We start from the raw sequence: 20,099 nt of genomic DNA, 5'->3' as shown, positions 1-20,099 counted from the left end.
GGCAACCCACTTCACTGCTTTGTGGCTGTGTGTCAGGAGGGTAGAGGGGTGCTCAGAGAAGGGACAGTGCCACTGCCTGACTCCTGGAGGTTTGCCCGGCACTTGCCCTGTGCAACTGGTGCCCTTCCAGCTATTGTCCTGATCTGAACCCAGAGCAGGTGGTTCTGCATATGTTTTAAGTCCATGTGGTCCCTTTAAGCGGAGTCTCCTGAAAATCCAGCAGTTTCTTCCACCACCCCAGCCCCCACTGGTTTTTACAGCCAGAAGCTATGGGGATTTATCTTTCTGGTACTAGAACCCTTGAGTCTGTGGTCTGGCCTGGGATTGTTTGCTTCTGAGGTGTCCCTCCCAATTTTTATCCACCTCACGTGAATGTGGGACTGGCCATTCTGCTGCTGCTGCCTCTCTGTGCCACACTGCCTCTCAACACCTCTCTGCCCATCTCCATGTCTCTGCTCCTCCTACCCATCTGGCTGAGTGTGTCTTCTTTAAATTCTTGTTTATTGGATTTCCACACATCTCGATTTTCTGACAGTTCTAAGTGTTATCTGTTTTGAGGTTAAGTTGTAATTCTTTCTGTGCTTGTGTGAGGAGGCAAGGAAGCAAAGTGTGCTTATCTATGCCTTCATCTTGACCAGAAGTCTGTCTGAGAAAGTTTCATAACAAACAACTTGCTAGGGACTAGGGTCAAATGACTCACTGATCTAATAAAGTCTGTGTCTCAAATATTTATGAACATGTCACCCATTCTAACTTTTGCTTCTTGAATCTTCTAATAAAATCATCATACTCTTAATTTCATTTGTCCCAGCAGCAAAAGAATCACATTTAGTAATAAAAAAATTGGGATTTTTAGGCATTCTAAATGATTATAAAACTATTTTAAATGGCCACATTTATATTGTTATTATTTTACCATTAATTTAATGCTTGAGTAAAATATATTTGAATTATTGATCCATTTTGTGAATTTGGGATATATACAGCACTATGATCACAACAATAAAAATAGGATTGTTAATTTAAAAATAATACACAAATAATACAAATATATTATTTAATCAAATTGGCTAATGCAGAGCTAGTATCTCATATAAAATTTTAAAAATATAATGGTTTTTCAGAACATAAAGGCGCTTCTGTAAAAAAATCATTGTTATGGATATATTTCAAATTCATGTGAGCAAACATTTCATATTCTTGTCCTAAATCTCCTAAACTCCTATGAATCACCTATAGACCATGAGATGCCAGTTGTGTCCCATGGACTGTGCTTTAAGAAACACTGCCCTAGGGGTCCGTTGCAGACGCTCAGGGAATGCACCAAAGGCAAGAGGAAGGAGTGGCTGGACAGAACCAACAGCATCTCATTTCAACAACAGGATTCAGCTTTCATCTAATTTACATTATGGGTTTCTAAGGAAAAAAATCTTACTTCAAGAAGTGTTTCTACTTACATAAATGGTTCAATTTAAAAAGCATAATCAGTAAATTTTCCCAGAAAAGGAAATGTGAAATAATTAAAGATCAGTTATTTGAATGGTATCATACTCTTAGCTAGCGACACAGCTAGAATAAGAACCTAAATTCTCCTAACTCACAACTGGTCTTTTCACTGTATCATGTTCTCTTCTTTAGATAAGAAGAAGGAAAAAGGGGTAGGATCTTTTTAGAACAAAAATCTATTAAAACTGTAGAAAAAAGGTCTAAAAGGATATGCCTGAGGCAAATAATATGTGATATATCTAATAAAACTTCTGACATGAGCAACAGAAAGGGAAGAGAAATGTACCGAATAGTTGTTATGCTACTTCATGCTCTGAGAAAAAGAAATTCAAGGAAGTTACTCATGTTATACTGTTTAAGGGATTAAAATGAAGTCTATTTAATGATTACCAAATGGATTGCCAGATTTTGGTACAGGCATACCTCAGAGATACTGCAGGTGTGGTTCCAAACCACCACAATGTAGCAAATACTGCAATAAAACAAGTCATAATTGTTTTGGTTTCCCAGTGCATATAAAAGTTATGTTTATACTGTACTGCAGTCTATTGAGTGTGCAATAGCATTATGTCTAAAAATGTACATACACTAATTAAAGACATTTTATTGCTAAGAAAAATGCTAACCACCATCTGAGCCTTCAGTGAGTTGGTATCTCTTTGCTGGTGGAGGGCCTTACCTTCTATTCATAAAAACCACAATTTCTGTGACATGCAATAAAATACAGGACTATAAAACTGGGTATGCCTGTACAGCCAATTGATTATTTAATACATGTAATGGATCTGCTATTTCTTTCCCCTGTTTTTCTGTTCTGATGTTATTTCTGTGGAAGACTTAGAATTTACTGTCAGAGTTCCAGTCTCTGGACATACCATTTCCCAGCCAGAACTGCACTAAAAAACAAGCATCAACTGCTGACCTTTTAAATTCATCACTCTTTGTAATTCCAATCACAGAAAAATACTTAGGAAAATGTGGCCCTTTCATCTCTGTGTGGTAGTGGACACATAGCTCTTCCTACAGAAGCTGGCAACCCCCAGTTCCTTTTCTCACTTGTGAGAAATGCTTTGAAAAAGCCATTTCCAGCCAAAGTTCTCAGCCTTCTATTTCCTTCTTGACTTAAATGAGGAAATGATTTGTAGAAAGGGAAAAAAAACACAATAAAAGGGTTCATTTATTGTCTGCTTAGCTGGTCTGAATTATCTCCTAATCCACATCTTTGCTGACTTTGGGAGCTCCTCAAGTCCATTCTCAGCACTTGACAGAGGCAGTTATTTTACACATTTTTCTTCTCATAACCATCCTGGGAGTTGGTGAAACATATATGCTAAACTTTCTCCAACACACGCTACTTGCTTAGGCTAAAAATTACTACATATAAAGGAGCCAAGGAACAGATAAAAATCAAAATTATATGCATGGTATGTGTGTTCAAAGACATACATTCAAGTCTGCAGTGGTTCACGTAACTTATTCTTACAATGAATTACCTTTGCAATACTAGTTGTTTGGGCTAACACCGAAGGGCCTTTGCCGTCTTCCCCAGGTGACCACAGGCTGGGCAGAGCTAGCAATTATGAAGCACTCGCCACACGCCCGCTGCTGCGCTGGGCATTTCGTGTGTACTGTCTCATTAAATCCTCACCTCAGCCTGCAAAGTGGACACACTTTTACAAATGCCAAATGTGGTACTTAAATATGTTAAATAAATCTCTTGAGGTCACATAGTTAGCCATGAAAATAGAGCCTGGATTCAACCTGAAGTCTAACTAGACAGCCCAGAAATATAACTTCATGCTCCTCATAATAGGTAAGGATGCTGCTACAAGGTATTACTCATTAAATTGGCATTTCTGCTTTATAAAGACTCATGGATAAAACCACTATCAGTCTCAGTACCAAGAGTGACTGAGCTTCTCCTGAGTGAAAGATTATTTTTATCCTTGTATTTTGTATTAGAAATTGTACAGCCAAATTCACAGCCCTCTTGAAACAATGAAAATAATCTTAAAACATTGACCAGTATCATCATCATTACATCCTCATTCTGTTCCTGTTCTCATTTTCCTTTGAGCCCATTTTCTTTATTTCTGTAATTTGTATTTTACGTTGATCTTGTTTTATTGTTTGTGGCCATAATAACCATTTTAAAGGTTTTTTGGGGACAGAAAAGAGATAAATGTATAAATACAACAACAAAAGTTGAGGGATTAGAGTCTAGAAATATCCAACATATTACTACGAAAAAGCTGTCACCCACTGACAAAACTCTATTGCAGGTAACAGGGGTGGTGGCTAATTCACAAATGTGGAAAGGGGAATTTTTGTGAAAGATGAACATGTTGCCGGAGGAATTTTTTCAGGTGGTAGAACTTCAGTTTTTTTCAAAAAAGGCTTGACATCTCAACAACAAATTGAAAATCTCGACCTCGGCTTCCCACCTGGAGCTGCCTGGAAGGCACACAAATGGAGGGCAGCGGTGGGGATGAGGGGAAGCTGAGAAGAGATCGTTTTGCTGCTGATAATTGGAGTGTTTCCTTCAGTGTGGAAAACAGATGAGCTATTTTATTTCTTTAAAACTTCATAGTAGAGTATATTTCTTAGCTTATCATGTAAGCAAATACTTGCATTACTCTTTTTTTAAAAAGTAAAATACAATTGCAGAAAGCCCCAGAACAAAGACACCCTACTCTTCCTACTTCCTTGGCAGTCAGTCCCCAGCAAACCAAAGCAAGGCTCTATTTCCCCTGTATAAAATCACCCAACTGCCGACCAGTCCAACAATGATAGCACTTGTAATCATTTGACCTTTGGAAATTGTCACTAATATAAAGTTACAAGAATTACTGTCATTGTTAATATTGTTCATATTACACAAAAGAAGACCACACAAATTACCAACAATTAAGTGCTTTTTATTTTAATATATTCTATAGTACTACTATTAAAATCATTAAAGGAAAGTGTATCTCTACAGACCAGTACAGAAATAAGCTCCAAATATGCATCCCTATATGATACTTTTTAATAAAGGCATAATTTTAAAATCTTAATATCCTCTCTGTAACTTTATTTAAAAATTGCATTTTAACATATTGTTGGACAATAAATTATGTTAATCAGACTATGTCCCCACAAAATAACTACTCCACTAATGGTAAAGAATGTATAAGTCTTTATGTTGAAAAAATTAGAAATTTTCTGAGATAGAATTATAATATATACATAGAAAAAATCATAATTGAATCCACTTAAGAGAATAATAAATGTTCAGAGGTGAGATATTGGCCTTTAGTCCAGTATAGTACTTGCCTTAGGTGGTTGACACCCAAATTCTAAACCTTATTTCTGTACAATTAAATTGTTCAACTGAGAATATTTTCAGTAAATATAAAAATAAAGAATATGTGTCTGGCCCTGGCTGGTGTGGTTCAGTGGATTGAGCGCTGGTCTGTGAACCAAAGGGTCACCAGTTCAATTCCTAGTTGGAGCACATGCCTGGGTTGCAGGCCAGCTCCTCAGGAGGGGCCATGTGAGAGGCAACCACACATTGATGTGTTTCTCCCTCACTTTCTCCCTCCCTTCCCCTCTGTCTAAATATAAAATAAATAAAATCAAAAAAGAAAAAAAATATGTGGCTAAGGATTCCCTGACCATTTAATCATCCAACTTCTCCCAAATCCTTGGACTGAAATCAGTGACTTGCCTGAGACCCTCCCATCATCCACATTTTCTACCAAGACGAATTGATCCCAAGATTCTTGTAAAAAGGTACAAGCGTACACAGTGCAAACTAAATTGACCCACTGGAAGACAGTCTAAACAGCCACCCTGAAATTCAGCCTACTAAAACAAATACATAAAGCCCAACAAAACCCACCTGGTCTTTCTTTTCTAAGCTCATCTTTCTTGTGTAAAGATCAATTAATTTTGTTATTATCGTCATCATCACCAACATCATGATCACCACCATCACTGTCATCACCATCACCAACCTTTCACTGAGGCTCTTCAAACAGGAACCTCCCTGAAAAGAAGTCAAGCCTGAACAACATGTCTGGCATGGACCTATAGAGTGATCACTTCGCTGATCACTGAAACAAACACCACCTGTGGACTACCACACGGCAGTTTAATTAAGCACAGCATCACACACGGAGCAATTTCTGATGAGAAATGAACATCCCACTTGAAACTGCTAGGGGCATTAGACAAGCAAAATGTAATTATCTGAACTGAAATCCAGCTGACATCTCTGACAACGAATACCAGGGGATCTTTAAGGATCAGATGCTCCATTTGAGGTCAGTGTCTCTGGCTCCGGCATCATCCCCTCCCCACAGTGGACAGAACACCTTCCACTGAGTCACAGCACCACTTAATTTGGCTGCCAAGTCTTGCTAGAACAGAGGAGGCCAAGTTTACATGAACAGAGTAACTGAGATAAGCTTCCAGATATTTTAGGCTAAATGATTTTGATTCTTTTCAAATTAAAAGGACTGTAATTATAGAAGCTAGGATTCTGCCTTGCCCTGATTCCTGTTCCATACAAAACCAGTTTCCTTGCTTTTTAAATAAATAGGATATTTTAGATTGCTCTTTCTATGGCACCCAATGAAGACATTCATTTAAATTATACCTTTTGTGAGTTGGTCTTTTAAGAAAGAACTCTTGGGCCTTTTAGCCATAGACTCTGTCTTTTTCAAGCAGAAAAAAAAGTGAACAGATTTAAACAAAGATATGATCTGAGCTGTGCCAATGTTTGATGTCAGAATTTTCAGCACCTCAAGTGAGATTAGTGACCACAGTGACTAAGATGGGCCCTTTGCCAAAGGAGAAGAAGGGAGGAAGGAAGGAAGAAGGGGAGGATGAAAGGGAGGGGGGCTAGAGAGGGGGGAGGGGAGGGGAGGGGAGGAAAAAGAAACTGTGGAACTTCTCAAGAACATTAAGAATTAGAGGTACAAAGATCTCAATTCAATTATCTTTTCATGGGGAAGGCATATTTCTTTTTCTTTTTTTTTAAAGATTTTATTTATTTTTATTTTTAGGGAGGGAAGGGGGAGAGAGAGAGAGAGAGAGAGAGAGAGAGAGAGAGAAACATCAATGTGCGGTTGCTGGGGGTTATGGCCTGCAACCCAGGAATGTACCCTGGCTGGGAATCGAACCTGGGACACTTTGGTTCCCAGCCCGCGCTCAATCCACTGAGCTACGCCAGCCAGGGCAGGAAGGCATATTTCTTACAATATAAACATCATACCTGTTCTCCATTTTAATTTTCAGTATTTCAGTTCACATTGGCTAAAATACCTTCCCCAGGAGTATCTTTTATAGTCAGTCTTAGATGTTGGAAAATTTTCCTTGGTACTTAGTTCAAATTTTCCTCTATTTAGATTCATGCTATTAGTTTTAATTACATCCCATTGGGTTTCTCTAAACAATTTTCTGTACCCTGATTTGTCACAGAAAAAAACGATGTTTACTTGCACACAAAGCTACTGTCCCTCTCATCACTCTCTTTACTTTGAATCCTCTCCCCATGGTCCCTTTGAAGACTGTAACCGTTGGTTCTGTGTGTGCCTGTTATTCCAGCATAATAAAGTAACTGGTTTGAATGATAAATGCACTTACCTTAATTTTAAAATACTGATTGGACTGGTATCTCCCTTTGAAGGAAAAAATTACAATAGCAGTGTGCTTGAGGAGACCACTCACACAGTCATGCAGAAAAGGCTATGAAACAGAGCCTGGTGGTCACAACTTCTATGTTCTTCTTCATCGCATGCATCACAGTGCTGATGTACTTACTATTAATTATGTAACCATTTGTTCAACATCTGATTCCTACTCTACACTGAAGCTTCATGACATCAGGGCTTCTTCCCACTATCCTCAAAGTAGGTGATTAACAAATACTTTTTGCATATAAATAAATGCAGTTGGATCTCACAAACTCACAGAGGCTGGTGCAGCCTGCTATGTCTTCATGTTCTCCATATCACCCCAGCCCTCTCAAACAACCCCATCTTCCGGTTTAGTTTTATAAACTTGTTTGTCCTGTGACTGGTGTTTGTGGAAATGTAGTTAATTATCAATAAACTTCATTTCTACCTTCCTGCGTTCCTAAAATTAAAGGACTTTGTGGTTTTGGATTACTATTTGTCAACTGTTCAAAAGCATGAACACATCTAGAAAACCTAGATCCTACTAGCAAAATTAACCTTATTTAAAATCCCATAAACCACCTGTTCACAGCACAGAACCCTAGACTTTATTCTTCTTCAACTTCCAAGAGACATGGTCCTGCCTATATGCATCTCCAGTGGCTCTTTTATCTGTGCCCTTTCATGACCCCCTACGGACTCCACCCCGATCTGAGAAGTGTATTTGCTTAATTCTACTTCCTTCTTTAAATACTGTGCTGTTTCTCTCTTTCATTGCCAGGCCCTTTGAATAAATGGCCTAATTTTTAACTGGAAATTTCCACTGAAATATTCTGCCCCAGGCTTACCCCAAGCACATCCAGTCTCCTGGCTGCCCTTGCGCTTTCTCCTCTGTCAGTAGTGCCACCACAGAGTTCTCGCAAGCAACAGGGCTCAAAACTTAAGGAGGGTCATTGGGCCAGCCCTCTCCTTCACCCTCTAGGTCCAATTTAACAAGCCATACTTTCCTTTTCTGATAGCTTCAGATCCATGACTTTCTCTACATTCCCACCGATGACATTCCAGTGCCGACTCTCATCTTCTGACATCTAGAAACTCTTGCCCAAGAGTTCCCTGGAGAAGCCTCACAGGTTTTAGTCCACCTCACTTATTTAGTGTCACCTTCATCTTATACAAAGCCTCATTGCTAATCTCTGTTCCTATCCTTTTTCTTCTTCAGCTGCCCTAGGCTGCCTCTTGGAACTCATTTCCTTCACACAGCCAGCACCTTGCTTCACTCCAGCCACACTGGCAAAATCCTGCCTCAGGGCTGTATTCTTACTCTTCCCTCTGCCCGGAACGCACTATTCCTTAATCTTCTCATAGCTTGTGCCTACAGTTTTCAGGGTCCTCCGCACCGTATCAAACAGGCCTCGGCCTCCTCCTCTGTCACCTTCTCTTCCCTGGCACTGCACTTGCTGCCCGACTGTGATGTGTTTGTGTGTTTACCGCATCCCACTCACTAGAACGTAAACTTTGAAAGAGGATTTCCTTTCATTTTTTATTCTTTCTTCTCTAAATTATCTCCAGAAATTACAATTTGTTGAATGATTACCTAAATGGTGCATCACTTTTGTACCTTATATAGAAAACTAAAGTTTAATATTTCATGTTCTCCCATATTCTTGGAGCGCCAGTTCCTTCTCTTCACTGTGGCATAAACATGAGTATCTGCTGAGTGTTTTTACAAAGTGCAGAAAATTACTGTATGGAAAGAGGGAGAAGTTACTTAGTATCTTACATTTTGTTTTCTAGCTAACTTATGTTTTTGCTTTGTAGCTAACTTATAAGCCACAGTCCTCACTCATTCTCACTCTCTCAACTCTACTTTCTTGGAAAAGGTGCACTGGCCTCTCAGATTTCCTTTGCATGAATGAAAGGAAATTTAATAGAGCCCCCAAATAAGCAAATGAATCTGCTACTATCCCTTTATCTTGTTAATGTCCGTCATTTTTCTTTCCCGATAGAATAAGTGATTAAATACTGGTAGCTCATAGTAGTGACTAACATCAATTATTTATTGATTTCCCAACACACTTTCAGTCCTCACAACAATTCAATGATGTAGGTACTGGCATTAAAATTCCTATTAACAGATGAAGAAAATTAGGCTTAAAAATTTAACTAGCTTCATGTCATGAAACATGTCTGTGAGTCAGGAATCCAAGCCAGGTCTGTCTGACATCAAAGTCCACCACCCTATACCACGTTCACCATAAAATATATTAAATCTCTTTTGGAACCAGGTGGGGGAGTGCATGAATGAATAAACAAATGATTAATTGCATATGTTTTCCATCTAATTAATGACATCCAATAACCTATGTTCAAGTGAAACCAATGGAAGGGTTGCTTTCCCCCAGGGAGAGCGCCCTAGGAACAGTGCCCAGCCAGCAGACAGAGCCTGAGGGGCTTTGCCAAAGGCTTAGCAGAGGATATTTGCAAACTATGTGCGGGGAGGCCTAACTCCATAACCTCTAAGTTCCCTTCAAGATCAAGTGATGCATTCTATGATTCCAAGAGAGTCCTATAAAAATGGAAAATTTAGACTTATGAATGACTGGCTGTAATCTATTTAAAAGGAAGTAAAATTAATCTAATGTGGTCTTTCTTTTATGCTCTTCTGAAAAAGAAAGAATCATTTTCGGATCAACCCAGGAGATGACAATCAGAATATCAACATTTTGAACTCTATCAGCTTTAATTCATGTTTTCCTTGAAGCTGGTACTTTTGTAGCACTGGATTTCCTCTAGAGTCAGAGAAAATAACAATGGTAAATAACGAGCACGTCGTGTTCCTGGAACAAACTACCCAGTGCTACAGACGCCGGCTTCAGCATGTGCTGAACAAGCAACCAGATGTTAGCCAGCTGAAACAATATATCCCAGTGCATCTAAATAAAAAATCATCTTCATTTAAAAATTGGAAATCAAAATGGAGTTCAGGATTCCCAGTGAGAGTCAAAAACCTGAGCACTATTTTGCTGGTGGTATTCACGTCCTTCCTAGAACACTGAGGATGGAAACGTAAAGAAAATGCTAGATAACCACGACTCGCTTTCTCATCTATATGCAGCAAGCTAATAATATTTACAGTACAGATGCCTTGTATTTATTTCGTTAATTATTTGTGATTTCCCTACACCAAACCATTCCTTGGAAGATTGAGGTCTTGCCCTCCTGCACCTCCCAGCGCTGGAGGGAGGAGGGGAGATGAGGGAGGGAGGGGTGGCGCTCATCTCTGGGAGTGCTGCGGACAGCGAGAGGGGTCCTCCACCTACTGCCTCCTCAGCTCCCTGAGAGGGAAAATTAATAAAACTGTCAGGCTAACAGAACAGAGTGCTGAGGAGCCTTGAAACCTGAGAAATAAGCGTTGGTTCTCAGAATCACTGGCAAAAAAATAGGCCAAATCTCATAGAAATTAGTTGGAGGGGAAAACGGAATTTGCATTACAAGTTGAGGCAAAAAGCATGGATGCCTCAGTTTCTCACTACACTGGCTGCGGTCAGATGAGCCAGGGCGGACTAGAGCGTGTGTTCCCAAGGGAGACCATGGATCCGAGCATTGGAATTACAGGGGAGGGGGTTAAGAACAAGAATAAAACTAAATGCCAGTTTCTGAGCCTCACATCAGACCCAGCAAATAAATATTCTTGAAGGTGAAACTCAGCCTGCATCGCGTAATACTACACCAACAATTCTTATTACACTATAGCTTGAAAATCTCTGGGACTTCAATATTTTAAGGTAATTAATATGTTTTTACAAAAAACTAGAGCACAAGATCATGATTAGTTTTGAGTACAATACAAGAATGAAAAAAACAGCTGAGCTTTAAGAAAATAGAAAGCAATTTCAACAAAAATAAACAATAAAAAAACCCCACAACTTTGTTGGAAATGAAGAAAGCTAGAGCCAAGTTTCTCTTTTCTTATTTCCCTATCTTTGTTCTTTGAACAAAAAGGGGAGGCATTACAGTAAAAGAAGTCGACTATTTGTTTACAGAACATTACTGTGTCTTTAAAAGGCTTTTTTCTTTAGTTCACCATCCTTCTTCTACAACCAAGCTCACTCTCCTTATCTGTCCTTTTTTGTCTTTGGATGTCAGGAATATATGTAAAATTGACAATAATCGAGAGCCTGTTTTAAGCACAAAAAAATGTGAAATAGGAAATGTTTTCCTAAACAAGTAATTGAGAGGTTGCATGCGTTTCCTGTGGCTGCCATAACAATTTGCCACAAAATGGGTGGCTTAAGACAACCAAGATCTTTTTTCTTACTCTTCTGGAGGCCAGAGGTTTGAAATCAAGATGTTGGCAGGGCAATGCTCTCCACAAAGGCTCTGGAGAAGAGTCCGTGCTTCTCTCCCAGCTTCAGGTAGTCACCAGCAATGCTCAGTGTCCTTGGCTTGAGGATACATCTCTCCAGTCTCACATGCCCTTCTTCCCATGTGCCTCTATCTTCACAGAGTATTCTCACCTGTGTCTGTGTCCAAATTTTCTGCTTGCAAGACACTAGTCATTAGATTCGGGCCCACCCTAAACTAGTGTGACCTCTTCTTAATTTGACCACGTCTGCAAAGATCGTATTTCCAAATAAGGTCACTTTCACAGGTGCGGAGGGTTAGGACATGGGCATATTCTTTTGGGGGCCACCATTTAACCCACTATAGAGGTGATGGAATTTAAAAACAGAAATTTTCTCCTGTCTGAAATGGTTTGCGTGTAGTCTTGCCTGAGGTGTAATAGATTAAATTACTCTACAAGGTCTTTCTAACTAATTAGCCTCTATAATTTTAAACTTTTTTTTCATCCTCACCCAAGGACATGCTTATTGATTTTACAAAGAAGGGAAGGGAGGGAGAGAGGGACAGAAACATCAACGTGAGAGAGAAACATTGATCAGCTGCCTCTCTCATGCACCCCGACTGAGAATTGAACCCACAACATAGGCATGTGCCCTGACCAGGAATCAAACCTATGAGCCTTGTCTATTGGAAAATGCTCCAACCAACCCAGTCACACCATTCAGGGCAACTCTTTAATTTTATATCTGAGTCAGAGTTTGGGTTTCCAAGACCTCAGCTTAAGAGGAGAAAGAAAAATTCTAAGCAAACCTACAATGAGTAAGTAAATACAAGATATTCTATTTTCAATAGGTTTAAATTCACAAAAAAAGTTTTATTCTTAACGAGAACAATACTCTTTAATACTAAACTTGTGAACAATAAAAATATTCAGAAATTTATGAAATTGTCTAAATCTCAAAGACAAATAATTCATAGCCTGAATAGACATTTATTTAGCATCAATCTTTTCAAATCAAGTGATTTATTATACAGGTCAGAGCTGGACAGTTAGAAATTTAAAAGACATAGTAGGTGCTAAAACTAAGTCTGGGAGTAGATATTTCATCCCTTCTGTCTCTGTGCCAAATCCCCTCCCTCCCCACCAGCACAAAGTTTGAAAAACTTTCAAATGTTCTGAAAAACCTATTCTAGTGAAGCCCTTGATTTAACCAAACTGTAAATGATTTCATCACTTTTTCTTTCTTATAAAAGCATTTTAAGTTTATAGGTTTCAGGTGTCTGAATTATATGTTATATAAGCTACGCAATATATGTTATTCACATGTTGATATGGCTACAAATTACGTGAAAGGCTTTGGGATATTTCTTTGGGGTTATTGTAGGCTAATTCTGGTCCACGTGCTCAAGAAGGAAACAATTCAACAGCATGATATGTACATAAGAGCTTCTAACTTGTCATATCTCTAATAAATATCTTCAGCGACATCAACAACAAAACCATACTCCCACCATTTAGTAGTTTAGAAACTATAGAGATAGGAGAAAAGTAAAAGTCGTGAGGACAAGTTCAGGGATTTCTTCAGTCTTCATAAAAAGTCAATATTCACTAAAGTTACATATAGGACATCCTGCATTTTAAATATTGCAGTCTAAAACACAGGAGTTACTGGATTCCACATATGACCTAAATTCTCTTTCCTTCTTGACATTTCTGATTCAGTAGAGAAGCATGTGTATAACCCTGACACTCATCCTAAGAATTGACCAATGACCTCTATGGGCAGGAACTGTTTTTTACTCCTTTTAAGCTCACTAAGTAACTATCCTCAGCAGTTAGGTCAAGACAAATTGATGTATCAGTTATATCACTAGGAATGCCACAAACATCTTATTTCTAACAGCAGTTCAAATCCAGAGTTTGGGGAAATAATCTGTGTTTTCTGCCTGCCACTATCCCTCCTCACTCTCCCAGGACAAAATCCTTCTTTTCTTATAAACTACCTCCTGCTTTTCTGTTCATAAAAGGCTTTGCCCTCCCCTCTCACAAAGGTGGGCATGTGACTCCAGCCATGGAGACTACTCCAATCCCTAGACATATTAATCAGTCCTGGAATGGACAACTGGCCAAACAAGGTCAGCAGGAGACATCTGCAAGATTGAAATAAATGATAGGGAGAGAAGAAAGATTTCTTTTTCTTCCAGAATCATTGTTGCTAACGACTTTTATAAGCCAGGTGGTGCCAGAGCCATTTTTGCCACCAAGGGGAAGAATCTGTTTGAGAGCACGTCAACACAGGTAAAACGGAGCTGCGAGGTGGAGGAAAAGATGGTGTCCAGTTTCACCCTTGTACTTTTTTATTACAAGGGGGCAATCACGTCCAATTTAAGGTTAGATTTCTGGCAACTGCAACTGAAAAAGTCCTGTTAACACAGGGGATGATATACTACCATATATTCAGGTTTATTACTATATCACTCCTGCTTTCTAGATGTATTTCCTTAAGTGGGGAGAAGGTAGATCTCCAAATAGCCTGAAATCCATCCCATTACTATGGCTACATTCATTGAGTGTGTCAGACATGTTACCCTCACTCTTAATACACACACACAACACACACACACGTCTCAGAGTATTGCCCTAGTCCACCTTAACAGGGAGTACGATGTAGGGTTGTTTATCTTACAGGCATAACTGATCGACCAACAATGTAATGCTTGAGCTTCCTCCAATAATACCTGCCCACTGGGTAACCTGTTTCTTTTTATTTTGCCATCATTTTATTTTCTCCAATTCTAATTTTTTTACTGTCCAACATGGCATCTTCTAGGCCATACGCTATTAAAAAACAATGAATCCAAATTTTCACAATATTTTGTGACTTGGCAGCTTCCATATGCTGAAGCCCACAGTATGGAAATTATTATTGATCCAAAAAAAATCAAACATTTGTTCAAGCCCTTAGTTAGTTTGAAATATTTTGCTAAGTCAACTAAATAAGCACTTTTCCTTGCAGAAAGCCTGCAAATGATTTCACCTTTGGATTGTCTATCGCCAGCACTTCTTAAAGAACAGGTTAGATTTAGGTCTAAGGGGAGCCTTTCTCTAAAACTGAAATAGATGGAGTGAAATCCCAGGTCTTTCTCGGTAGTAAAAGCCGATTCTTCTATTAACCTCTTTCTCCCTGCTATGATGTATTATTAAAAATGGAAAGACACAGTTGATGGCATGTACTGTATCAATAGCATTGTGGGATACCATTTATTTTACTTTAAGGAGAGTTTATTTCATCTTGGGCCAACTTGGAAAGCTTTTCAGAGGCCATCAGCACATTGGCTTTCTTCATATTAGATAAAAGCAAGGACACTGTGTATACACATTGATCTGGAGTTATTCAAAGACTGGTTGGGGAAGACAGAACTTCCTTCCTCAGTACAAAGGAACTTTCATTTCATATCAATACATCCAAAACCTGCAAAGCCCTTTTTAAATTGAGAGTGACAGTCGAAAAATTTCAGGTTTTTTGAGGTGTAAAAGGAAAATGTGGAGATGAAGTTTTATCAGGACAAAAATAAATAAAAATAAAATGTAATGTCAACTTTAAATGCCAAAATATTCTAAAGTGCGGATAGCAAAAACACCTGGGTTTACACTACACCAGTTACTTGAGTATATAATACTTATTTGTAATTCATAGGTTATAGGTTAATATGTACTGTTTACTTATAGAGTGTTAAGCATGGTGCTCCTAAGGGATTCTTTCCTGGCAAACTTTTTATTTAAATAACCAGACAATAAATATTTTAGGCTCGTGGGGGCATCCAGTCTCTTCTAAACACTGCTATGTTACATGATGAGATGATACCCAAACAAATCCATATGCTTCAGTAAAACTTCATTTACAAAAATCAGGTGGTAGACCACATTGGGCTCACATACTGTAATTTGCCACTCCTGCTCTATGCTGAACTCTAAATTAAGTACGCTGCTGAGAATAAAATGCTTGATACATTTATTAAACAGAAAATTTTCCTTAAAAATGAGTTCTCTTTCTAAATTTATCAATAACATGTCTTAATCTATTCTTGCTAAAACATGTTCCACTAAGGCCTAGGTTTCTTAGAAGAAGGAGGAAAGAGGATACTGTTGAAGCAAATAGCATGATTAGTCATGCTCTGATTCGAAGCAGACCAGCTCTTCTTTGTCTCATTTATATATTTGAGGTGTACACAATTTTCATTTAAGAAAAGATTCCACTTGGAAAGACTGGGAACCCACGGTGCTAAATTATTACTATAAATCACATCTAGTCCTATTTGCCACTTAAGATCATGTATACATCTTAAGATCACAGGGACAGTTGCCTCAAGTGCAGACTGATTCTCATGCATAGGAGATAATTATCTGAGATGAAATGAAGACCTATACACTCGCCCAATGTCTTAATAGAAGATCCTAGAGAGCCGAGCAATGACAGCAGGAGACAGATGCCAGCAGTGTCAAGACAAGGACACAGTCGCCCTAGTGCTTGCTGTTGCTGCCTTGTGGGGAGTAGGCAACCTTGAGATTTTCAGCAGCTGCTCCCCACTGACACAGATTTTACTAGGCATCACGGCGGAACGTGCAGCTTTTCATCAGCGCTCAGATCACATGTGACAGCCGTAATTGAGTAAGCAAAGCCGGTGCGGGGAGGAGGGTAATGGGCCATGCAGGCAGAGGGAGAGCTGAGCAAGTGCTTAGAGATGATTCTCATTGAGAATGATGTGAAACTGGCAGGTGTATATTGAGTTTCGAACATCCTTCTGATCTAGAGACTGAAGCTACTCTTATCATTTTGACAGGTGAAAGTGATGGCCGTTGTGCAAAGGCCATAACACATCAAGAACTAGAATTTAGGATATAAATTCTCCCTTTTGTGAAGAATCGATATATCAAAGAAATTGATACATTTGATAGAATCAGGGGCAAACAAGATACTTTAATTATATTGCCTGTGAAATTTTTCATTCACTGTCTAGCCCTGAGACTCAGGAGTTTGGGGAAAGAATTACAAAACTGACACCCTGAGTAAACACAATTTTATGATCTCCCTAACTTTCATTTTCAGGCTCTCTGTTCATTTTGGGTTCTAGTATCTCACTCTCTAACCTGACCCTTGCCTACCTCTGAGAGGGAATAAAACATGAGATCTCAAGGTAGACAGTCCCTAAATGTACTCCCTGAAATAAGAGAATTCTACTCAGTTGGACAACTTTAAGCCTCTTTTAATCTCAAGAAGTGAATGAGACAATCAAAGGAATGCAGACAAGGTCTCATTTCTGAGCTCTAAAAGTGCAGAATGTTCTACAAGTTTAAGCACTAGATGTGTGCTTTGGTCAAGCTGCCACCGAGTGAGTAGTAATGCTTAGTCTAAGTTTTTGTGATCTGAATAGAATGACTATCTATAAATACAATTTAGAGATTCAAGGAGAATATAGTCTAAGACCATATTTTAACAATAATGTTTCTATAAAACTGTATTAAAATAAATATATAAATATTAATTACCACTAACAATACATGTTCATAACATATATTGCATATATAGTTTATGTATACATATTGTGTATTGATAGGTAGGTATGTAGGTAGGTAGGTAGGTAAGTGGGTAGGTAGGCAGGTAGATAGATTGATCTATAGACAAAGAAAGAATGAAAGCAAACTTTCCCCAGCTTTCTGTTCGCGACATTCTTAGTGTTTCAGTAATTTTTTCATGACACCTCTAGATCAAAACAAATGCCCAATCATTCAATTTTTTAACTTTAGAAATCATCAAAAATCCATAGAGATATGACATCAGCAAAAGGAATGTAGCATGATCTAATATTGAAACTATGAACTACCATAGCAAGTTTCATCAGTGATCAGCTGGTATAAAGTTTTGCTGTCTTTCCCTTGAAAATGTATAATACCCCATGATATTCTAGCGAGTTTGGTGCAGCATGCCAGGATGCCTTGGCACATACTTTAGAGGCCACAAATTTAGAGCAACTCTAGGAATTATTTTGTATCTAATCTCCCATCCCAATTGAGTCACACAGCATTAAAAGCTAGCACTTTGTCTCGATCTCTGTTCAATCTTAAATTGACCATTTTTTCTTGTTGAAGAAAAATATAAACTTGAAATTGACTTTGCTTTGAGCCTTCAGAGCGAACCCATGTTTCTCTTCAATACTATCTATTTAACCCTCCTTGTTGTTGGAGAGTCTCAGATGACTACACAGAACACATTTAGGCAAAAAGTAAATCTGAGATCACAATTAATAGTTCTCATTTTCCCTCAAAGCAAAGCTGAAAAAATAGACATATTTTTCTCTATTCTGAATGTATTCCTCCATTGAAAAATCTTGTGACCATCTTTAGTTGATCAAGAAATTTCTGAATTAATAAGCCTCACCACATAAGTAGCTGGCCATTCACATGTGGTTTCACCACATTTTAATACATTTAAGATTTCAACAAGCCTGACTAGTATACTGACATAATAGATTCCCCCAGACTTATGTTCCTCATCAGGTTAGACTATTGCAAAATGTTTTAAATAGAATACTTTAAAATGATAATGATTCTCCACCAAATATAAAGAAGGGCATCAAATATGTCATTTAACTAGAAAAAATCTGTACGCCTACAGAGAAAAGCTGAGAGAATGTGCCTGTGTGTTTGCGCATGCCTGCATGCATTCATGCGTGAGAGAGAACAGAAAGAGAGAAGAGAAGATATTCAAATTCCTCACAGGTATGTGATATGAACTTGTGACAATGTGAGGGGAGAAGTAGGAGTCTACACACAAAGGGTGGGCAAACAATGGCAGCAGGCCAAAGGTCTTCTCCGATCCTGGGCAGTTGTCAGAAAGACCTAGAATGATTCTATCAAAACATGTTAAATACCAGTGATAAGGAAGGACAAATTGCAACATACCTAAGCACTCTGTATGAAACTACATTATCCTTCCTCCACACATTCCTGGGAGGCTTATCACAACAGCAACTTCTCGCATTATAAACAGTATCGCCCTGCAGATGGGCAGTTGGCTTCTTCCCTTGCGGCAGTGTGATTTGAGACCATCCTCTGTTCCAAAAATTGGTAAAATGTTCTGCATTAACTTTTGCACTGATATCCTCTGAAGGCAAAGAAAGGATCCAATTGCATTCACAATTAGCAAAGGCGCCAAAGACAACAACTTTGACAAAGACCATAGCACTGGTCAGCTGGTATCGGTAGTTTCTCTCTCAAGGCAGTTGTGAGCGCACAGCTGTCATCGATGGAACGTATCAGTGTGCAAAGATCAACAAATTATGCGACTCCAACGAGTTTATGCAGAATTGAGCGTTTTGAAACACTAATTTTAAAACCTGAAAGAAACTTGGTAAGACTCTATTTGTTATATCTAGAAAGATGTTTAAAATTGAGGTAAAAATGGGACTAGATTTCAATTTAAATTTAATCTTAATGAACACCTACATTTAGAAGTCCACAGTAATAATTATTGGATATACGTTATAGCCTTAAATCAAATGAGATTAATATTGTACCATGCAATGAGCAAATGCTAATATTATATTATGCACTTAAGAAATGCTAATTAGTTGTCAAAAGCAATTTTTCTGAACCTTCTCACAGTGCAGGAAGATATGTGTAGCATATATTACATAAAGTGACTGATGGTGGGGTCTGGAAGATGTAATGAGCAAAAGTTAAGCCAGATGTCAGTGAAATGTTCCAGTGTGAGCTGTCTGTCTTTTTCCTGTTATTTCCCCATTACTATATTGTGGAGTGCCACATGGCAGAGAACCATGATTATGCTTTGGCAATAAGAACCACCCAAAAGAAGCAGATCTATAAATTTTTATTCTAATCCATTTGGAACTTCCTAGTAATAGTAGCAGTAGTATTATAATATATCCCAGAAGTTTTAACATGGAAGCATTCATGGTAATCCCTTTTTCCTCTAGTGAATCTAAAAACTGTCATAAAGACTGATGACACTACAAAAAAAAATTTTTTTTCCAGAGAACTTTCTAACCAGAGAATTGCAGACTTTAAAACAGCCATTATTGATCAATATTCCTTTATTAACTTCTCTGTTTCAAAGTCTTTCTCTGTAAAATAGAGATAATAATAATGCCAATGTCATAATGTTGTATGAAGGTTAACCAAGTCACTACACAACTGCAAATTCCCATCAACAGTTGTATATCAGAATGTAGTTATTTTGCTTTTAGAGAGATCACATAGTACATATACCATGTGTATGTAACACTGCAATCAAACAATATTTCTGCAGGGTCTATAGTATTTACCTTACATGGGATAAATTAAGATTTTGAATTAAAAACTGTCTATTCAAGACAGTTCTTGCCACCAGTGAATTCAGATCAGACCTGGTTTTACTGTTAATTGAGTTTTTAAAAACTTTGAATTTTAGAATCAAAGACAAGATATTATAGTCCTATATATGTAGGACACTTAGCACACTGGCATATAGTAAGCAATAAGCATGTGTTTTTAGTTATTATATTTTTTAATTATTGTTTAATTTGGAA

Source organism: Phyllostomus hastatus, unplaced genomic scaffold (genome assembly GCF_019186645.2).
Source record: "Phyllostomus hastatus isolate PE091 unplaced genomic scaffold, TTU_PhHast_1.1 phas_contig_159, whole genome shotgun sequence".
NCBI lineage: Eukaryota > Metazoa > Chordata > Mammalia > Chiroptera > Phyllostomidae > Phyllostomus > Phyllostomus hastatus.
Note: the sequence above shows the minus strand (reverse complement) of the source record.